The sequence below is a fragment of the Mustela nivalis genome (genome assembly GCF_964662115.1).
Source record: "Mustela nivalis genome assembly, chromosome: X".
Taxonomy (NCBI): Eukaryota; Metazoa; Chordata; class Mammalia; order Carnivora; family Mustelidae; genus Mustela; species Mustela nivalis.
In genome coordinates, this window is record NC_139040.1 from 32,775,055 (window position 1) to 32,796,376 (window position 21,322).

General features: G+C 41.5%; 1 protein-coding gene across 2 annotated transcripts in view; it reads left to right on the plus strand.

Annotated features, from left to right (window-relative positions):
- The first annotated feature begins 20,204 nt into the window (after positions 1-20,204).
- The window catches only part of LRCH2 (leucine rich repeats and calponin homology domain containing 2), a 128,069-nt gene continuing 126,951 nt past the window's right edge, over positions 20,205-21,322 (plus strand). For both annotated transcript variants that reach the window (XM_082716342.1, XM_082716343.1), the window contains exon 1: positions 20,205-20,302. The gene's annotated coding sequence lies outside the window, so the exon portion shown is untranslated. The remainder of the gene's footprint in view (positions 20,303-21,322) is intronic.

Sequence of the window (21,322 nt, forward strand, 5' to 3'; positions counted from 1 at the left end):
ATAGAACAGCCTAATAAACAATGAGCTGTGTAGTCACAGAGGATAGAATAATTCTCTCTTATGGTATGAAAGTATAAAGAAACAATTAGAAACACATATGCATGTAACAACAGAGTCCCCAAATATGTGAAACAAAACCTGACAAAACTGAATTGAGAAATAGACTATTCAACAATAATAGTTGGAGACCAATACCACACTTTCAATTATCAATATAATGTGCACTTTAAATGAATGAATTGTATAGTATGTGAATTATATCTTCACATATCCGTTCTGTTTTATTTTTTTAACATATAGAAGGACTTTGGAAATAAAGACTTCATAGGGCAAATGGACATCTAAAAATAACTCAGTTTTTCTGATTGCCTAAAGGAATATTACCACACACATTTTTAAAAATATATATTTTATTTATTTATTTGACAGACAGAGATCACAAGTAGGTAGAGAGGCAGGCAGAGGGAGAGGGGGAAGCAGGCACCGCGCTGAGCAGAGAGCCTGATGCAGCACTCGATCCCAGGTCCCTGAGATCATGACCTGAACCAAAGGCAGAGGCTTAACCTACTGAGCCACCCAGGTGCCCCATCACACACATTTTAACAATGACAAAGTTAGTATATATTTATATGAGAGAAGTGTATTACAATTTTTAAAAACCATCCTTTCCACCACCCGATGATACCAAATATTTTTAGCATTTGCTAACATTTAACATTCTTTTTTTTTTCAATGGTCATATTATATTTTTGTTTTAAAATATATAATGCTGGGGTGCCGGGGTGGCTCCGTAAGTTAAGCATCTGCCTTCAATTTATGTCATGATCTCAGGGTTCTGGGGTTGAACTAGGCATCAGGCTCTATGCTCAGTGGGGAACCTCCTTCTTCCTCTCCTTCTGCCCCTCCCCCACTTCTGATCCCGCTCTCTCTGTCAAATAAATAAATAAAGGGGTGCCAGGGTCCCAGGGTCAGGCTTGAGCCCCGTGTTGGGCTTCCTTCTTGCTGGGGAGCCTGCTTCTCCCTCTCCCTCTGCTGGTCCCCCTACTTGTGCTCTCTCTCTCACTCTCAAATAAAGTCTTTTAAAACACAAATTAATTTAAAAAATAATGTTTTAAAGTAGCATTAAATATATAATTCACATCCTTTCTAAATCTTTTTTTTTTAAGATTTTATTTATCTATTTGACACAGAGAAAGAGACCCTGAGACCATGACCTGAGCGAAAGGCAGAGGCTCAACCCACTGAGCCACCCAGGCGCCCCACATCCTTTCTAAATCTAAACATCTTAATAATTTCTTAGGCTTTTAAATATTCTTTTAAAGCTGTATAGTATTTCATTGTATATCATAACTTATTTAGTAATTCCTTTTTTATGGAATTGAGGTTCATTCCAATTTTATTTGACACGAGATGTAATGCTGTGATGAATACAGGTATGGCAAAAAATTTTTGGACTTCTAAAAATTGGGACAACTAGCTCAAAAGATATACAATATTGTCCAGGTCTTTGGAATACTTTCACCAAGATATATTTAGAGTAAGAATTAAAAAAAAAAAAAGATTTTATTTATTTTAGAGAGAGTACAAGAGTGGACATGAGTAGGGGGAGGGGCAGAGGGAGGAGAGAGAATCTGAAGCAGGCACCCCTCTTCCCTCCGAGCTAAGCAAAAGCATGGGCTAAACATGGGTCTCACTCTCACAATCCTGAGATCATGACCTGAGCTGAAATCGAGTCACCCACTTAACTGACTGAGCCACGCAGGCATTCCAAGAGTAAGAATTTTACAACAAATTTCTGCCAACAAGTCAGACAAAGCTGAAATAATATTTGCAAGATAATATTTTATTTTGGGGGCACCTGGCTCGCTCATTCAGTAATGCATGGGACTCTTGATCTCAGGGCTGTGAGTTCGAGCCTCACATTGGGTGTGGGGTCTACTTAAAAAAAAAAGGAGGGCGCCTGGGTGGCTCAGTGGGTTAGGCCGCTGCCTTCGGCTCAGGTCATGATCTCAGGGTCCTGGGATCGAGTCCCACATCAGGCTCTCTGCTCAGCAGGGAGCCTGCTTCCTCCTCTCTCTGCCTGCCTCTCTGCCTACTTGTGATCTCTCCGTGTCAAATAAATAAATAAAATCTTAAAAAAAAAAAAAGGAAAAAATCATTTAATTTTTAATTGCTATTGAGGCTGATTTTTTAGTTCATGTCTACTGGTTATTTGCTACTTCTCCTTTGCGAAGTATACTTCGTGTGCCGTGCTTGTTTTTCAATGAGGATATTTATAACATTTGACTGAGGAGCTCTCTAAATGTTATGGATATTGACATTTGGTCTGTCATGTTACTAGAGTCCTTTTATATTCATTTAATTGCCTCTAAAACGCTGGAAACTAATATATTATGTTTGCTATTCTTTGTCCACTTCCTTTAGTATCCCCATCTTACATAAACACCAGTTATCTGTAAAGTAGTGAAAAGATGAATAATCTGTGATTTTTCTGATACACATTAGAAATTATTTGAGTTTGAACTGATCTTTATCCTTATTACACAGACTTTATATAATACCCAAATTGAATATCACAACTATTCTCCTACCAGATCATCAGATCTTTATCAATTTCACCTTGTTTACCTTCTAGTTTTTAAAAAAGATTATATTTATTTGACAGAGAGAGAGAGAGATCACAAGTAGGCAGAGAGGCAGGCAGATAAAGAGGGGGAAGCAGGTTCCCTGCTGAGCAGAGAGCTCAATGCGGGGCTCGATCCCAGGACCCTGAGATCATGACCTGAGCCGAAAGCAGAGGCTTAAACCACTGAGTCTCCCAGGCGCCCCTCTTTTTTTTTTTTTTTTTTAAGATTTTATTTACTTCATAGAGCACAAGTTGGGGGAGTAGCAGGCAAAAGGAGAGGGAGAAGCAGGCTCCCCACAGAGCAGGGGAAGACCCATGTGGGACTCAATCCCAGAACCCTGGGATCATGACCTGAACTAAAAACAGTTGCTTAACCAAATGAGCCACCTAGGTGCCTTCTTTACCTTCTAAAAAGGCAACATTACTGTGTTTATATGTTTTCAGGGAAATATACTCATCAATTTAAATGTGTGATGCTTTTCTTTGTCGGTAGAATAATTGTTTGAAGATTTACATAATGGCATATTCTTTATATGGAAAAATAATAATATTTTAGAGATCACCTTCTATTTCATTTTTTTAATAAGAGAGAAGTTGTAAAAACATTAATTGACTTAGAAATGTAAACGATCTACCTAGTAAAAACATTTAACATAAAATTTACCATCTTGATCATTTTTAAGTACACAATTCAGTAGTGGCAAATATATTCACATTGCTGTGCAAAAAATCCTCCATATTTGTGAGTTTTTCACAAATATGGAAATCTGGAACACTATGCATATTTAAAGACTCCTCTTTAGGGTTGCCTGGGTGGCTCAGTGTGTTAAAGCCTCTGCCTTTGGCTCAGGTCATGATCCTCGGGTCCTGGGATCCAGCCCTGCATCAGGCTCCTTGCTCAGCAGGAAGCCTGCTTCTCCATCTCCCACTGCCCCTGCTTGTGTTCCCTCTCTTACTGTCTCTCTCCCTGTCAAATAAATAAATAAAATCTTTCCAAAAAAGTAAAATAAAATCTTTTAAAAAAGGTACAGCATAGAAAATGTAGTTAATAATATTGTATTAATGTTGTATAGTGACAGTGACTATATTTATGGTAAGCACTGAGTAATGTATGAGCAGGGAGCCCGATGTGGGGCTCGATTCCGGGACCCTGGGATTATGACCTGAGCCGAAGGCAGACACTTAACTGACTAAGCCATATAAGCCATATAATGAATATGTTGTACACCTGAGACTAATATAACATCATATGTCAATTATACTTCAATAAAAATTTGAAATACTCATGTACACATACATAGACAAATACGCAGATATTTCAGGAACTTTAAAGAAACCTTTGTTTGGTTTTTGGTTTTTTTGGTTGCATGGTAGGGAAACTGTAAACAAGTACATTTATTAACCAGCAAGTGCTTAAAGAAATATATGATACAGGGGCGCCTGGGTGGCTCAGTGGGTTAAGCCTCTGCCTTCGGCTTAGGTCATGATCTCAGAGTCCTGGGATGGAGCCCTGCATCGGGCTTTCTGCTCGGCGGGCAGTCTGCTTCTCTCTCTCTCTCTTTCTCTGCTTGCTTCTCTGCCTACTTGTGATCTCTGTCAAATAAATAAATTAAATCTTAAAAAAAAAAAAAATGACTCCTTAAAAAAAAAAAAATAAAGACTCCTCTTTTCCCTCTCCCCCTCCATGTTTATCACCATTCCACTTTCTATCTCTATGAATTTGACTCATATAAGTGGAATCATACAGTATTTGTCTTTTTGTGATTGGTTTCTCTTAGTATAATGTCCTTAGGTTTCATCCATGTTGTAGTATGTGGCTAGATTTCCTTTCTATTTATTATAATGATATTCCATTGCATGTACATACTACATTTTTAAAATCCATTTATCCATTGACTGAGATTTGGGTTGCTTTCACCTCTTGGCTCTTACTGCTGCTAGGAACATGGTTGTGCAAATATTTCTTCATTTTTAATTCTTTTGGATATATACCCAGAAGTAGGATCTCTAGATCATACAGTCGTTCTATTTTTAATTTTGGGGGGAAACTCGATATTGTTTTCCACAGCTTTGCACCATATTTCCTGCCAATGGTGCATAAAGTTTCTAATTTCTCCACAACCTTACCAGCACCTGTCATTTTTTTTAATAGTAGCAATCCTAATGGGTATGAGATAATATCTCATTGTGGTTTTACTTTGCGTTTCTATGAGGATTAGTGATGTTGGGTATCTCCTGTGCTTCTTGGCAATTTGTTAATCTGTCCCTTTATTATTTTTCTTAAGATTTTATTTATTTATGTATTTGTTAGAGAGAGAGAGCGCACAAGCAGGGGAAGTGGCAGAAGGAGAAGCAGGCTCCCTGTTGAGCAACAAGCCAGATGCAGGACTCCACCCCAGAACGCTGAGATCATGACCTGAGCCAGAAGGTAGAAGTTTAACCAGACCGAGCCACCTAAGCATCCCTATTTTTTAATTTTTTAAAAAAGATTTTAGGGACACCTGGGTGGCTCAGTTGGTTAAGCGGCTGCCTTCGGCTCAGGTTATGATCCCAGCGTCCTGGGATCCAGTTCTGAATTGGGCTCCTTGCTCAGCAGGGAGCCTGATTCTCCCTCTGCCTCTGCTGCCCCTCTGCCTGCCTGTGCGCTCTCTCTCTCTCTCTCTCTGACAAATAAGTAAACAAACAAAATCTTTAAAAAAATTAAAAAATTTTATTCATTTACCTGAGAGAGAGAGTGCGTGCGTGCGCATGCATGACCAGGTGTGGGGTAGGGGAGGGGCAGAAGGATAGAGGGAAAAGGGAGAGGGACAAGCAAACTCCCAATGGTCACTGATTTGGCAACCCAAGGGGGATTTGATTCCAGGATTCTGGGATCATGACCTGAGCTGAAGTCAGACACTTAACAAACGGCGCGACCCAGGTGCTCTTCAGCCCCTTTATTTTTAACTCACCATTTTCCAATCCTATAGAATTATATATATATATAAAAGATTTTATTTATTTATTTGGCAGACAGAGATCACAAGTAGGCAGAGAGGCAGGCAGAGAGAGAGAGAGAGGAGGAAGCAGGCTCCCCGCTGAGCAGAGAGCCCAATGTGGGGCTTGATCCCAGGACCCTGGGATCATGACCTGAGCCGAAGGCAGAGGCTTTAACCCACTGAGCCACCCAGGTGCCCCTATTTATATTTTTTTAAGGTTTTATTTATTTATTTGACAAAGAGAAAGAGCACAAGCAGGGGAGTAGCAGGCAATGGAAGAAGGAAAAGCAGGCTCCCCACTGAGCAGGGAGCCAAATGTGGGACTCAATCCAGGACCCCAGGACAGAGACCTGAGCCGAAGGCAGATGCCCAACCGACTGAGCCACCTAGGCACCCTAAAATTATTTTAAATTAATGTCTTTGGCAAAACAACTATTAATGGCATTTTTAAAAAATACTGGTATGCAATGGAACTGCAAGTTTCTTTAGTGGTATGCAGCTTTCAGTAGTTCATTTAAAGATGGAATATGTTTTGCATATCTAGTTTTAAAAATTTATTTTGTTTAACCTTAAAAATTGTATTATTATCTGATATAAATCCTTTATAAGTAAACCATGTTTCACACTAGAAAATACACATAAAATATATGGCACAGTGTCTAGCATATAAAAGAAATGCAATAAAAATTATTTCCTGGGGTGCCTGGGTGGTTCAGTCAGTTGAGCGTCTGCCTTCAGCTCTGGTTGTGATCCTCGGATCCTAGGATGGAGCCCCATATTGGGTTCCCTGCTCAGCGGGGAGTCTGCTTCTCCCTCTCCCTCTGCCCCCACCTCACCCCACCCTGCTGTGGCCCCTGCTTGTGCTCTCTCAAGCTCTCTAACTCAAATAAATAAATTAAAATTATTTCCCAATAATTAGTATTTAAACATTTCTATTATCCTTAGAAGAATATTTTTTAAAAGATTTTATTTGTTTATTGGGGAGAGAGAGAGAGAAAGCATGAGCTGGGGGAGTGGGAGAGGATCTCTGCTGAGCAGGGAGCCTGATGTGGGCTCCATCCCGGGCCCCTAGGATTATGACCTGAGCTGAAGGCAGATGCTGAACTGACTAAGCCACCCAGGCACCCCATTGTGGGTTGTTGTTGTTTTTTTTTTTTTTTAAGATATATTTATTTATTTGAAAGAGGAGGGGAGGGAGGGACAGAGGGAAAGAATCTTAAGCAGACTCCCTACTGGGTGGGGAGCCCAAGGCCAGGCTGGCTCCCAGGACCCTGAGATCATGACCTCAGCCAATTCACGAGACCCACGCTCAATCACCAAGCCACCCAGGCACCCCCACAGCCTTACTTTTATAAAGAAGGCAGGTACAAAGCATTTGCTAGAAGTCATGTAGACTTTTTTAAAAAGCATGTGGACTCTGGCTTCTGAGTAAGAGATCTACGAGTTCTCTTTTCCATTAAAACCCTTATGGGGCACCTGGGTGGCTCAGCAGTTAAAGCCTCTGCCTTTGGCTCAGGTCATGATCCCAGGGTTCTGGGATTAAGCCCCACATCGGGCTCTCTGCTCCGTGGGTATTCCGCTTCCTCCTCTCTCTCTGCCAACTTTTGATCTCTGTCTGATGAATAAATAAATAAAATCCTAAAAAAACAAAACAAAACAAAAAACTTATATTCACTATTTGTAGGATACTTGTGTGGGGGTGGGGGTGGGATAGGGCATGCAGAGCCCCTAGACACCTGGATCACCTGGTGTGGGGAGGAAGCTGTTCCTTACCCTACCCTATATGTACATTTTTTGGGAGCAGGATGGTTTTCTGCAAATATGCCCCCCATTGTGTGAGGCAGAATGTGGGCTCCCCCCATGATTGGCTGTGTGAGTGGCTTGGGGTGACTTCCTTGATGTCAGCCAGGGTTTGCCCAAGCCTGGTGTCCCAGTGTGAAAAAAGGAGGCCTGTGCTTTCAATCATTAGGCTCCAGATGCTGCAAAAGGACACTGAGGACACGCTGGCACTGCTCAAGAGGCGCAGCCTGTGGTGCCCCCACGTCTCAGCCTCCCCAGAGCAGCCTCTCTCAGGAGCCTGGCTGCGGGCTCTCGGAACTTGGACAAAGGCAGACAGGGCCATGTGACGTGCAGGGTGCTGGTTGTGCAGCGGCTGCTCGCAGCTCTCCTCTGGGGGCTCCTGGAGTTCCCCACTCTCCAGCAGGCGCACTGCAGGTGGCACGTGTGCTGCAGTGCCACCTTGCCCCGGGTGGCAGGGTCAGCTGCCCTCATAGAATGCCCACATCAGCATCTTCACCTCCTTCTCTGAGGCTTTTGAAGCTTCTGTGTGACTCCTTTGGAGCTGGCGCCACCATGGGCGATCGACCGGGCCACCTGGGGAATGAACAGGGCGCCCTTGACTGTGGCCAGTCCAGGCAGATCCCCGGCCACCCCTGGCTGCAACAACAGCACTGGTTCCACCAGGCACCGCAGGGTGGCCGAGAACTCCTCCAGTGGCCGCGGACCCCCCAGCAGGGCCAGCGCCAGCACATTGTGTCTCTCTAGAAGTTCCAACTCCCAGTCATGCCCATGGGGAAGTGTGAGCAGCTCCAGGTCAGAGGTGACCCTTGTGGTCCCTCCTAGAGGGACCATATTCTGGCAGCCCACCAATGATAGGTAGAGGGTGTTCCTCCCAGAATGGAGTTCCAGGCACAGGTCATTGGGTTCTGGGGGCCAATTCTGGGGGCCCAGCAGGCAAGAGGAAGTTGTTAGGGGGTCGGAAAGAGACCTCAGCCTGTGGTCTTGCAGAATTTCTCTTCTCTTCATCCTCTTCCTCACTGACTTCCCACCATGGGGCCTCTGTTTCTTGGCCGCTATGGTTGGGCGGTGTTCCTTGGGCACCAGGCACTGGAGACACCAGGTCACAGTATGATTGGGGGCATCTACATCACCACATGGCACCACTGAGTGTGTTCGAAGTGGCTTGGTGAGTGTCTTGGCATGAAGCTGCCCATCAGAGGCCCTGTGGCTGTCAGCAGTGGACCCCTTATGAGGGAGGGCACACATGGGCACAGCTAAGACTCCTGGTCCAGAGTGGTCTTCTCTTGATGGCCCCATGTGCTCCAAACATCTGGGCTGACTGCCACTCCACTTCCTACGCCTGTGTGGGAGGCAGGCCCCTGGCCAGGGCGGCCTCCGCCATTAAAAGATGGCGCCTGGCTAGTTGCCAGGTTAGGATTGCCTCGTGAGACTAAGCAGAACGCCCAAAGAGGAAGTAAACAGCATTGGTTGCTAGCGAAGTTGTTCGTTTAGGTGCACAGCCTGATTCGCTCCCTCCTGTACCCTACTCACTGATTGGTCATGTAAGCGTATATAAGTGTGTAGACTTGCGGAAATAAAGAGAAAGAAGATGCATCTGAACCAGGGTTCTTGTCGTCCTTGTGGGCCGAGGGCGATAGGCCTGGGCAGCTCTATTTGAACTGAGCTGTCTGGGAAAGTGTCCTCACTAAAACTGCATCAAATAGGTCCTGGCTGTATCACAGGCCTGGAAAGCCCCAGCCCCGATGGCCTGGGACTGTGGACGCTGACTGGTCACATGGCTGAGATCCAGGGAGGGCAAACTTGGGAAACACTTATCCTCCAACTGAAAGAGGACTGTGGGCTGGCCTGGTTGGGGATGCAGGGCCACACAGAGTATCTCAAAGGATAAGGCTGAGCCCTGCCGGCAGCCGGAGATCACTGGGTGGCCCCCATGGAACCAGGGACAAGAACCAAGAAGTCCCCATGTTGCTGAAAGGAGGACCCCAGCCTTCTGATGGGACAGGGGGCCATGGGACTGGGGTTGGCCAGCAAATTCCTCTCCATCCTTTGGCACCTGCATGGAGGGACCAGGATTTAACTGTACTTTCGACAGTCCTCAGGCTTCCACGTCTGTGCTGGGACTCAAGGAACTGCCAAGAGGCTGCTCTCCTTGCTTCCCCCAGGCTCCATGCTAAATGCAGTCTGCTTGAGATTCTCTCCTTCTTCCTCTGCCCCTCCCCACCCTCTCTCAAATAAAAAAATAAAATCTTTTAAAAATAATAGTTTAATAACTGGGTGGTGACAGATGGTAACTATACTTATCATGGCATGCATATCATAATGTGCATAATTGTCAAATCACTGTGTTGTACTTCTGAAACTAATATTATATGTTACATATACTTCAACTAAAAGTACAAAAAAACTTCTTTAAGTTTAATTTTTATTCTTTATTTATCTTTTAAAAGTTTGTTAGAAAATGACACTTTCTAGGGAGTTATTTATTAGTTGTTTTTCTTTATTTAAAAATTCATTAAAATCGGGACACCTGGATGGTTCAGTTTGTTAAGCGGCTGCTTTCTGCTTAGGTTGTGATCCTAGGGTCCTGGAATCGAGTCCCACATCTGGCTCCTGGCTCAACAGAGAGCTTGCTTCTCCCTCTCACTCTGCTAGTTGCTCTCCCTGCTTTGTACTCTCCCTCTCTGTTAAATGAATAAATTAAACCTTAAAAAATTTTTCTTAAAAAAATTCATTAAAATCTTGAAGACAATTTAATTAGATTACCATTATTTCTTGTTCTTTTCTTTTGTTTTTTTTTAAGATTTTATTTATTTATTTGACAGACAAAGATCACAAGTAGGCAGAGAAGCAGGCAGGGGTTGGGGGGGGGGAGGAGGGAAGCAGGCTCCCTGCTGAGCAGAGAGCCCCATACGGACCGATCCCAGGACTCTGGCATCATGACCTGAGCCAAAGGCAGAGGCTTTATTTAAGCCACTGAGCCACCCAGACACCCCTAGGTTACCATTATTTCAAATATATGTGTTACTTTTGTTATCTTCAATCTTATGTTAGAAAAAATAATTTATTTACAGGAGCCTGGGTGGCTCAGTTGTTAAATGTCTGCCTTCAGCTCAGGTCATGATCCAGGGGTCCTGGGATCAAGCCCTGCATCCTGCTCCCTGCTCTGTGGGGAGTCTGCTTCTCCCTCTCCCACTCCCCCCTGCTTGTGTTCCCTCTTTCTGTCAAAGAAACAAATTTAAAAATAAAAAGAAGAAAAAATAATTTATTCAATTTATTCCTTTTGACATTATTCATTTTTATGAATGTAAATGAGTGTTTACTTTTATTTATCTTTATTTTTTTATTTTTTTTAAAGATTTTATTTATTTAACAGAGAGAGATCACAAGTAGGCAGAGAGACAGGCAGAGAGAGAGGAGGAAGCAGGCTCCCTGCTGAGCAAAGAGCCCGATGCGGGGCTTGATCCCAGGACCCTGGGATCATGACCTGAGCTGAAGGCAGAGGCTTTAACCCACTGAGCCACCCAGGTGCCCCGAGTGTTTACTTTTAGACCCTGGAATTCAAGAGACATAAAGCATCAACTTGTCTTTAGATGACATAATGGCTTTTATAGAGACACTAACAAATGTATCGTATGGTATTAACTAGATATCATAACTGGAGAGTATGAAGCTCTCTTTTCCTTTTTCAAAAAATATTTTATTTATTTATTTTTATGAGAGAGAGCACCCTTACGATGGGGGGTTGAGAGGTGGAGGGAGAAGCAGACTCTCCCCTGAGCCGGGAGCCAGAATCTGGACTGGATTCCATGACCCCGGGATCATGACCTGAGCCGAAGGCAGATACTTAACAGATGCCCTGAAGAGTATGACGCTTTCTTTTCTTTTTAAAGACTTATTTATTTATTTGAGCGAGAGAGAGAGAGGAGAGAGAGCGAGCACAGGCACGCATATATGCACACGTATGTGGGGGACGGGCAGAGGGAACAGCAGAGAATCTTAAGCAGACTGCTCTGACCTTGGAGCCTGACTCAGGGCTGGATCTCATTATCCTGAGATCAGGACCTTGGCCAAAATCAAGAGTCTGACGCTTAACCCACTGCATCACCCAGGTATCCCAAGAATATAAAACTTTCTTAGCATTTGACTTTAAAAATCCCCTTTTGCTAGTGTAAGTATACTAATGTTGACTTCCCTCCTTGAGTCACACATACAGAAATTACACCAGGTAGGTTGTAGCACAAAGGAAACTTTACTTGCAGCAAATAAGGAGATCAGAGGGAACGACTTCCAAAGCTGTCACTTCCTGAGCAAGGGTGGATAGGTTCTTTTTATTTAGGGTTAGGATGAAATTTTTTTAAGATTTTGTTTCTTTGAGACAAAGAGAGAGAGAGAGAAAATGAGCAGGAGGAAGAGGCAGAGATAGAGGGAGAAGGTGACTACTCATGGAAGAGGGAACCCTACATAGGGCTCAATCCCAGGATCCTGAGATCATGACCTGAGCCAAAGGCAGATGCTTAACTGACTGAGCCACCCCAGGTGCCCCAGAATGAATATTTTTAAAAAGGGATCCTTGGGGGGGCACCTGGCTAACTCAGTTGGGAGAGCATGCAACTCTTTTTTTTTTTTTTTTTTTTAAGATTTTATTTACTCATTTGACACAGAGAGAGCGAGATGACAAGTAGGCAGAGAGGCGGGGGGGGGGGGGGGCGAAGGGTGGGTGGGAAGCAGGCTTCCGGCTGAGCAGAGAGCCCAGTGCGGGCCTTGATCCCAGGATCCTGAGATCATGACCTGAGCAGAAGGCAGAGGCTTAACCCACTGAGCCACCCAGGTGCCAGAGCATGCAACTCTTGATCTTGGGGTCCTAAGTTCAAGCCCCACATTGGGTATAGAGATTATCTGACAAAAAGGGACCCTCATCCTTACAGGTAGAGGTAGATATAAGGTCATGCATGTACCTTAAGGAAACAGGGCTATGCATACATTGTATGTTATGTAAATGAAGCTTGTGCTCCTCCTTGGGTGGAGATTTTAGTATTATAATGATGTAAAGGTAATTGTCAGTCATTCTGGATGTCACTCCATGGTCCACCTGTACAGGTGCAAGTCATGGTGGTTGGGGGTTTTATGTTCCTACTGGACCGGACAGGGTAGAGTTCTTGTCAGGGCAGTTGCTATGTTTGAGGTGGGGTTTCAATTTTCATTTGTCTGAGTTAAGAGATAAGCTGCCAGAAGGAACTTAAGGAAAAAATGTGGGACAAATGTCAGTGAATCTAAGCAGGTAAGCAGTAAAGGTTAGGTCTTGGGATCTAACTCATGACACTGGGAACATGGAAAAGCAATTGTGCCTCAAATGTTGCTTCTGATAACCATCACATTTGCCATCTAAGTTTTTTTTTTTTAAACAGTGTTTCGTGCTTATAAAAGAAGTGCCCTTTTGGTAGAAAAAATTAATCTTCCTCAAAACGGAGGCATTGTGAATTTTATTAATTGCATTACAAAATAATGTAGTCATACACTACAAAATGAATGGAAGTTCAAGAAATTATGTCTTTTGTGTGTATTTGATAATACAAGTCTAAATTTTTTTTTTTCTGGCCTGAACTGTTTATTTTAACTTCTTTTCTTCTAGACCTCTCTTTTGTTCTATACTAAGCAGGTCCAGCTCAAAAATAGAAATAGTAATTCTTAAAAGGAACAGAATTTTACAATGGAACAAGAACCCTTAGTATGGTTCAGTCCAAACCTGTTATTTAGAGATAAAGACATCTAGCTCCAGTGAAGTTAGCTTTGTTTTTTTTTTTTTTTTTTAAGATTTTTTATTTATTTATCTGACAGACAGAGATCTCAAGTAGGCAGAGAGAGAGGAAGAAGCAGGTTCCCCACTGAGCAGAGAGCCCGATACAAGGCTCGATCCCAGGACCCTGGGATCATGACCTGAGCCGAAAGCAGAGGCTTTAACCCACTGAGCCACCCAGGTGCCCCGAGGTTAGCTTTTTGTCTCACAACACATAGCTAGGAGTTGGCAGAGGAAAACAAGAGAATGTTTTCTGAGTCACGTTACATCGTCTATCAGGGAAACGATGGCAGAAGAAGGTAAAAAATATTTATTTTTTAATTGTCAAGACACACCTAGACCATCTTAAAATTTAGAATCAGAGTTAAGAAGTTTAAATTGCAGATAATTCTGCTACCATTTTGAAGTACCTACCCTCAAATAAATGGGAGGTGGAAAGAAATGTATTCAAAAAATGAAATTGGGCAAACAATCAGCTAAGCTTGTTGTTTTTCTTATCCCTTGTATTTTATTCTGTGACATTGAAAATAGACTTCTCATAATTATATTTGCTAGATCAATTCACAAATTCCTGAAAAGGTTTTCCAGAAGGCAACATGCTTCCCATGTTCTCATCTGTTTAAAGCCCTATTGTCTTTGCTTCTTTTCTCTTTCCACTACATTGGACACGGTGCCTCTCTTCCCCCACCCCCAGTCTTTTTTTCTCATTAGGATTGCAGGTTCGTGAGTTCCATTATTTAAGCTCTGACAGAGAGAAGAGATGTATGTAATTGAGATCCTTCCTAGAGTAGAGTCCATAGAAATATGCGAATATGCTTTTTCTTTTCTTTTTTTTTTTTTTTTTTTGGACTCTCATCTTTCCCATACAATGAATAGGAATAGTTTGTTGCAGACTCCCTTGTGCTCACACACTCTGATACACAGCTGGTGAATTGTTTAGGGCTCCGCATGTAGCCTGACCTGCACCAACAACTAGAGCTTCATAGCTTCTGTCAGAGCTGCATGCAGAAAATGCACAAAGCTGAGTTTGGAAAGTGAGAAAAAGGATAAAAATGTTAAAGTATGAAATATTCGAACTCTTTTTGGTCAATCCACTTTATATGTGGAAAACCTGACATTCTCTTTATCTACTTAAGGACAGCTTCCAGTGGAAAAATCAGGGTATTTTGTTGTCTTCCACTTGGAATAGAAAAACGGAACATCGCAATAAACCTGTTAGCAAAGATTTTTTTTTTCTTTTAATTTATTTATTTGACAGAGAGACAGAGAGAACACAAGTAGGCAGAGAGAGAGGGGGAAGCAGGCTCCCTGATGAGCAGAGAGCCCGATGCGGGCCTCAATCCTAGGACCCTGAGATCATGACCTGAGCTGAAGGCAGAGGCTTAACCCACTGAGCCACCCAGGTGCCCCAAGATTTTTATTTCTATTTGTTAACAATGCAGGTAAAGGGGGCCCTGGGTGGCTCAGTGGGCTAAGCCTCTGTCTTCAACTCAGGTCACGATCTCAGGGTCCTGGGATCTAGCCCTGCATGTGGCTTTCTGCTCAGCAGGGAGCCTGCTTCCCTTTCTTCTCTCTCTTCCTGTCTCTCTGCCTACTTGTGATCTCTGTCTGTCAAATAAATAAATAAATAATCTTTAAAAAGAAAACAACAATGCAGATGAACACACAAATTCATCTTCTAGATCTAGACTGTTGGGGAGTCATCATTGTTCAAAATGGTAATCCAAAAATGTACCACATGTTCAAGCATGGAAAAAGCACTGTTTTTATTAATATAATTCAACTGAATTTGGTTTTACTAATTCAACAAAGAGGAGCAATTTTCTTTCTTTTTTATTTTTAAATTTTATTTATTTATTTGACAGACAGAGATCACAAGTAAGCAGAGAAGCAGGCAGAGGGGGGGCGGGAAGCAGGAGAGAGAGAGGGAAGCAGGCTTCTGGCTGAGCAGAGCGCCCTATGCAGGACTTGATCCCAGGATCCTGGGGTCATGACCAGAGCCCAGTGCAGAGGCTTTAACCCACTGAGTCACCCAGGCGCCCCAGGAGCAATGTTTTTTAGAATATTTTTATTCAGCAGAAACTTGAACAAAAATAAGCTTAGCTGCGTTTTTATCAGAAAATTGACTTGGTCTAGACATGATATTTCCTGAGCATTTTGGTTTAGGCTTCATAATTTAGTATCCCTGAAGCTACCTATGAGACATGGTATTTTAAAAATTTCTTTCCCCCCAAATTTGAAGAAGCAAATTTTTTTTAATAGGGAAAACATTTTTCAATTCTGCCATGCTTTGGACTGTGATATCAAATACCTTATGTTTTTTGGGTAAAATAATGCATTCTGTAAAAGATCTACACCCCTCATTAATGAGCGCTTCATTTTCTGTCCTAAATCCTGTTCATTGCTCCCCTGCATTCAGATATTCAGATAAATTACCTACTTTCACTGAAGCATTACCAGCTATATACTTAGGCATAATTAAAACTCTGAAGTTTTCTTAGAAATACATGCATTCTTTGTTTGTTAAGAACCTTCTGCAAATGAATAGAAGGGAACATTTTGTATTCTCTCTACTATTATACAAAATACCACAGAATAATAATCCACAATTATCTTCTTTCTTTCATTAAACATTCCACTGAAAAATCTATTCATGTACTTTTGTTAAGTAACACTCACCATTTGTCCTCATTTTTAATACAAACAGGGTTTGCCATAATTGCAGCCTTGCGTCCCAAACTCGTGTTTTTATTTATTTATTTATTTTTCAGACTCATGTTTTTAAAAAGATGCAGCATCTTCTGGTTTTCATATGTCAGAACACGGAAACAAGTAAAACACAAAGGAACCGCAATGCCTTTAAAAAATATATCAAATGAACACCTTCACCTCCAGCTTCTGAACTTAGCTTTAAGGTCCCTTGGACTTATTCTTTGGTTTTGATAATAGCCAATGCTTGCTTTTCAGATGTAGCTTTTGCTTAACTTTCATGACTCATTGTTCTACAGGAGCATGTTTAGTGCTATTTGTGCGCATACTCTGATAACAGTACTTCCTAGCTGGTAAATGAGGATATTGTCACTAGAACATAGTGAAATATTAGCAATTCATCTCACCGGCTAAGACTTCCAACAGGCTTCCCCTTTCCCCTAAAAACTGGAGGATTATTTACAACTACTGTAAGGAGAGGAAGAATAATTTTCCCTTCACCCTTCTAGGTTCTTGGTGGAAATCTCCTATAATAAAATAAATAATAAATAATGAAATAAAAACAGAACTTTATCAACAAGGGTGCTTCATGTACACACAGAGATACCCAGAAAAACTGAATAACTCCTTAAAATGGCTCAAGTCATCACCTTAAATACCCTTGTCAGCTAAAGACAAAAGAAAGATGTCGGGGTGTGAGGGAGACCAGTTATGAGATGTTACTCCAGAAAAAATCCCAGTAAACAAAGGATTATGCAGATTTAAGTGAGAGCCTTCTCCAGGACTAGATTCTCTTGTGATTTAGTAATTCTTAACTTCCTGGTATGGAGAAGAAGATACCTTTGCAAATGGAGATTTCCTGCATAAATGTAAATTTCTCTTACAAAAGGGTAATTAATCTCTACTCTGTTTTTAGAGCTTCCGCAGTGTCTGCTCTTTCTCCAAATAATCAGGGCAAAATAATTGTTATGTCAAAAAGCGGCATATTTTGGGCTGGTACATATATCCTGCTAGGTGTCACTACCCCAGTTCATTCCGTTTGTGTGGGAGAATGTGGAATGGTTAATTGGGAGATTGTGTATGGCTGTGAAGGAGGCATCATAAAAGTTTTGTTTTGTGTATGTGACTAAGATGGGAAACCAGTTGTAGAGTTTTGAGCTGAAGAGTAAGGTGGGGATTTGACTCTGGCTGCTGTGTTGAGAAAAGATTGTGGAGGGGAAGAATGGAGGCAGAAAATAGGAAGATCAGTGCTTTTGCTAGACTCCAGGTGAGAGGTGGTGATAATTTGGAACAAGATGGTGCTAAGTGGTTGGATTTGGAATAATTGAAGCAGACCCTGAACTGAGCATGGAGCCTGACACGGTGCTTAAGATCACGACCTGAGCCAAAAACCAAGAGCTGGACGCTCAGCTGACTGAGCCACCCAGGTGTCCCTCATTTCCTTTGGATGGTAACCCAGATGAAGAATTGCTGGGTCATATGGTCATTCTATTTTTTTAGTTTTTGAGGAACTTCCTTACTGCCTTCATAATGGCTCTACCTGTGTAGGGTACTTGTAATTTCTTCATTGCTTTTTGAAAATAAGGAATATTTTTCTTTTCTTAAGATTCTATTTATTTATTTGACAAAGATCACAAGTAGGCAGAGAGGCAGGCACAGAGAGAGGAGGAAGCAGGCTCCCCACGGAGCAGAGAGCCCGATTCAGGGCTTGATCCCAGAATCCTAGCATCATGACCTGAGCCTTAGGCAGAGGCTTTAACCCACTGAGCCACCCAGGCACCCCAGGAATATTTTTCTTGAATGGGGTTAACAGAAGTCTATTCTTAAGAACAGAGCATCAATTCAAGCATATCCATGTTTTACATAATATGACACAGCAAAAGTCTAGCTGGCTGCTTAGGTTGTGTCTTACCAATGTGGGGATTGAGCACAGCTTTGAGCTTTCTGCTCAGCAGGGAGCCTGCTTCCCCCACTCTCTCTGCCTGCCTCTGCCTCCTTGTGATCTCTCTCTGTCAAATAAATAAATAAAATCTAATAAAAATTTAAAAACAAAACAAAACACAACAACAACAAAAAGAGATTTTATTTATTTGTGTGAGAGAGGGAACACAAACAGGGGGAGTGGAAGAAAGAGAAGCCAGCTTCCCACCGAGCAAGCCAGGAGCCCAATGCAGGGCTCGATCCCAGGACCCTGGGATCATGACCTGAGCCGAAGGCGCCCCTAGTTTTGATTCTTTTAATTTTTCCATTCAAACCATAACATTCCAGACCTCATCTAAAAATTCTGGAGGTATATTGTATCTGGAGCCTATAGTTTTGTTGACTGAGTACAATTCACATGGAGAGCTTTATTTAGAATATATATATATGTATATATTACATATATAATATATTATATATGTAATATATATATGTATATAAATACATAATATATTTCAAACCACTAAAAGGTTAACATTTTTACATTCTTAATTTCAGCTGAACACATCCCACGTTTCTGCCAAGTCTTTCACCCACACTAAGGTACAGTCAAAAGCTGTTCCTCTGGGATTAGTCACATCTCACTGACTTCACTCACTGATTAACAGACCGAGTAAAGTTCAGTTGCTTTCAAGCAGGCCAATGAAGTATTTACACACATTTAACCAATTTCTCAAATTGTAATATGAAACCTGTCAAGGAAGGATTATAAGCAGGAACCAAGACAGATTTCTTTAGTTACCGTGCACTACATTATTATTATCATTTTTTAAAGATTTATCCATTACTTGAGAGAGAGAGAGAGAACACAAGCAGGAAGGGGAGGAAGGGTGGAGGGAAAGGGAGAAGCAGCCCCCACACTGAGCAGGCAGCCTGATGCATGGCTGGACCCAAGGACCCTGTGATCCTGACCTGAGCCCAAGGCAGACACTACCACACAGGTGTCCCTCAACCCACTACATTAAATTTTGCCTTACCTCAATTTGGTTAGCTTCTTAATGCTGAGAGGATAACCGAAAATGTTAAAAATTTCGAAGTCAAAAATATAGTCACTTTAGGGGTGACTGGCTGGTTCAGTTGGTAGAGCATACAACTATTGATCTCTGGGTGATAAGTTCAAGCCCAACCTTGGGTGTAGAAATCACTTTATTTATTTTTAAGAGTTTATTTGTTCATTTGACAGAGGTAGACACAGTGAGAGAGGGAACACAAGCAGAGGGAGTGGGAGAGGGAGAAGCAGCCTTCCCACTTAGCAGGGACCCCAATGCAGGGTTCTATCCGGGAACTCTAGGATCATGACCTGAGCCAAAGGCAGACGCTTAAGGACTGAGCCACCCAGACGCCCAGATCACTTTAAAAAAATAAAAAAATTTTAGGGGTGCTTGTGTGGCTCCGTGGGTTAAAGTCTCTGACTTCGGCTCAGTTCATGATCTCAGGGTCCTGGGACCAAGCACCGCATCATCGGGCTCTCTGCTCAGCAGGGAGCCTGCTTTCCTTCCTCTGTCTCTGCCAGCCTCTCTGCCTACTTGTGATCTCTGTCTGTCAAATGAATAAATAAAATCTTAAAAATAAATAAATGAATAAAAAAATTTTCAAAGAATACAGCCACCTTATATTCCTCTAAGATAAAGAACACAAAACAGAAAAGCCAATTGAGGACATCAATAGAAGTTCTCATATGCATTTATTAACATTTCTATGATTACAACTTATACGTACTAATATTTTGTAAGACTACTTTAGATTTTCAAATACTCTCATGTTTTTACCCTTTCTATACTATAACCACAGCTATATACTTTGTAATACTTGAAAAATCACACGGCTGTGGATCACAAAAATTGGCTAGTTTTTATAAGTGATTTCTCTGGTAACATGTTCCTAAAGCTATAGAAGCGTTTAAACATGTTTTGAAGTTCGGACACTGAACATTGCCTAGGAACTGTTGCTGACCCATTATCATTTAATGGACAAGCGTTTTAATGATGAATTTCCAAACCACTCTTGTGGGAGTTACCATGGACACTAAGAGGCACTCCACTGCCAAATCAGATGGATAGGAAAACGGTTTTTTAAAATACATTTCAGGTATCTGTAGACTTCCAGAACTGGTTCTGTCACAAACAAATGGGCCTTTGCCTTAATTTATCAGAGATTTTCTGACAGAATCTCAGCTACACATTTTTATTTCATTCTCTTCTGCCCTCTGCCTCAGTCTGTATTTTATCTTTATGAAAGGCCTTACAGTGAAGACACAAGATAATTTCCTAAATGTTATTTAGCTTTGACAATAAGGCCCGTGTTCAGGGTTGGACAGGCAGATAAGAAAAGGAGAGATTTGCTTAGTGTTTTTCCTCTACAGGGACACCTACCAAATCCTGGGAAGACTTATTCCTGCCTATAACCTTTCATTTGGTAAGTGTAATTCTGCATGCATTTCTTGTTGTACTTTTGTGATTGTTGCTATACATGCCCTAAAACAATGAATTTAAAATCCATTTACCTTCTTTGGAGGATATTCTTTGATAGGGATTTATTATGTAATCTAGCTGATAGACTTATGAAGCCTGTTCTACTAAGAAAAGGTTTGCTATATTGAGCGAATATCATTATGCTATTATTTTTACCATAACATGTGTTTTGCTTTCTAAAATCTCTTTTAATTAAATGTTGTAGAATGAGTTTGAGACAAAATAGGGTTGGCTCTCTGCTTCTTACACAATCATTAGACATTTTTATGTATCATCAAATATTTCTCAAATATTTAAATAAATTTATATTCATGTATTTTGTCTTCACTTCTCAATGAGTGTTCTAAAACTCATCTGTGATGTTGAGCTAAGCAAGGTGCTCTGAAAACTTTATGTATTTTCCTCATTCTGGCCATTTAATTATTTTTACCTTCAGACTAAATTTTTTTCCAAATTTTTATTACTATTAGGCCTACACAAATTTAAATCCATTTCTGAAAACTGCTCTATGTCTCTTTTTAGAGATTAAGTCATTAAATATACATAATTCAGCAGAGTGTTATACAACCTTATTCTTTGTCTTACCATGGCAATTACCTTTATGTAGGCCACTTGTTCAGAATCTCACCTATATTGGCAAGGCTTTTGTTTGTTTTCATCTCTGCAGCAAACGCCCAACAGATACATTAAGAAAATAGGCGGACAGCTGGTAAACAGACCCATTCCCTGCCTCAGGGTTGACGAAGCAATTTGCCAAATCCATCTTCCCCTAGTTTGTTTCACATCATCACTATTTCCAAATTTTCTGCTTTTTGTTTGAGCACTGTCTAGTGTATACAAAGTAGCTGAAATCAAACTTGTACATCAACAGTTCTGATAATAGGTGACAGGGTTTTTTTGTTTTGTTTTGTTTTACTAAATTCTGTAGTGTGCACTCTTGTTTTTGGTTGGTTCATCTTCCTTA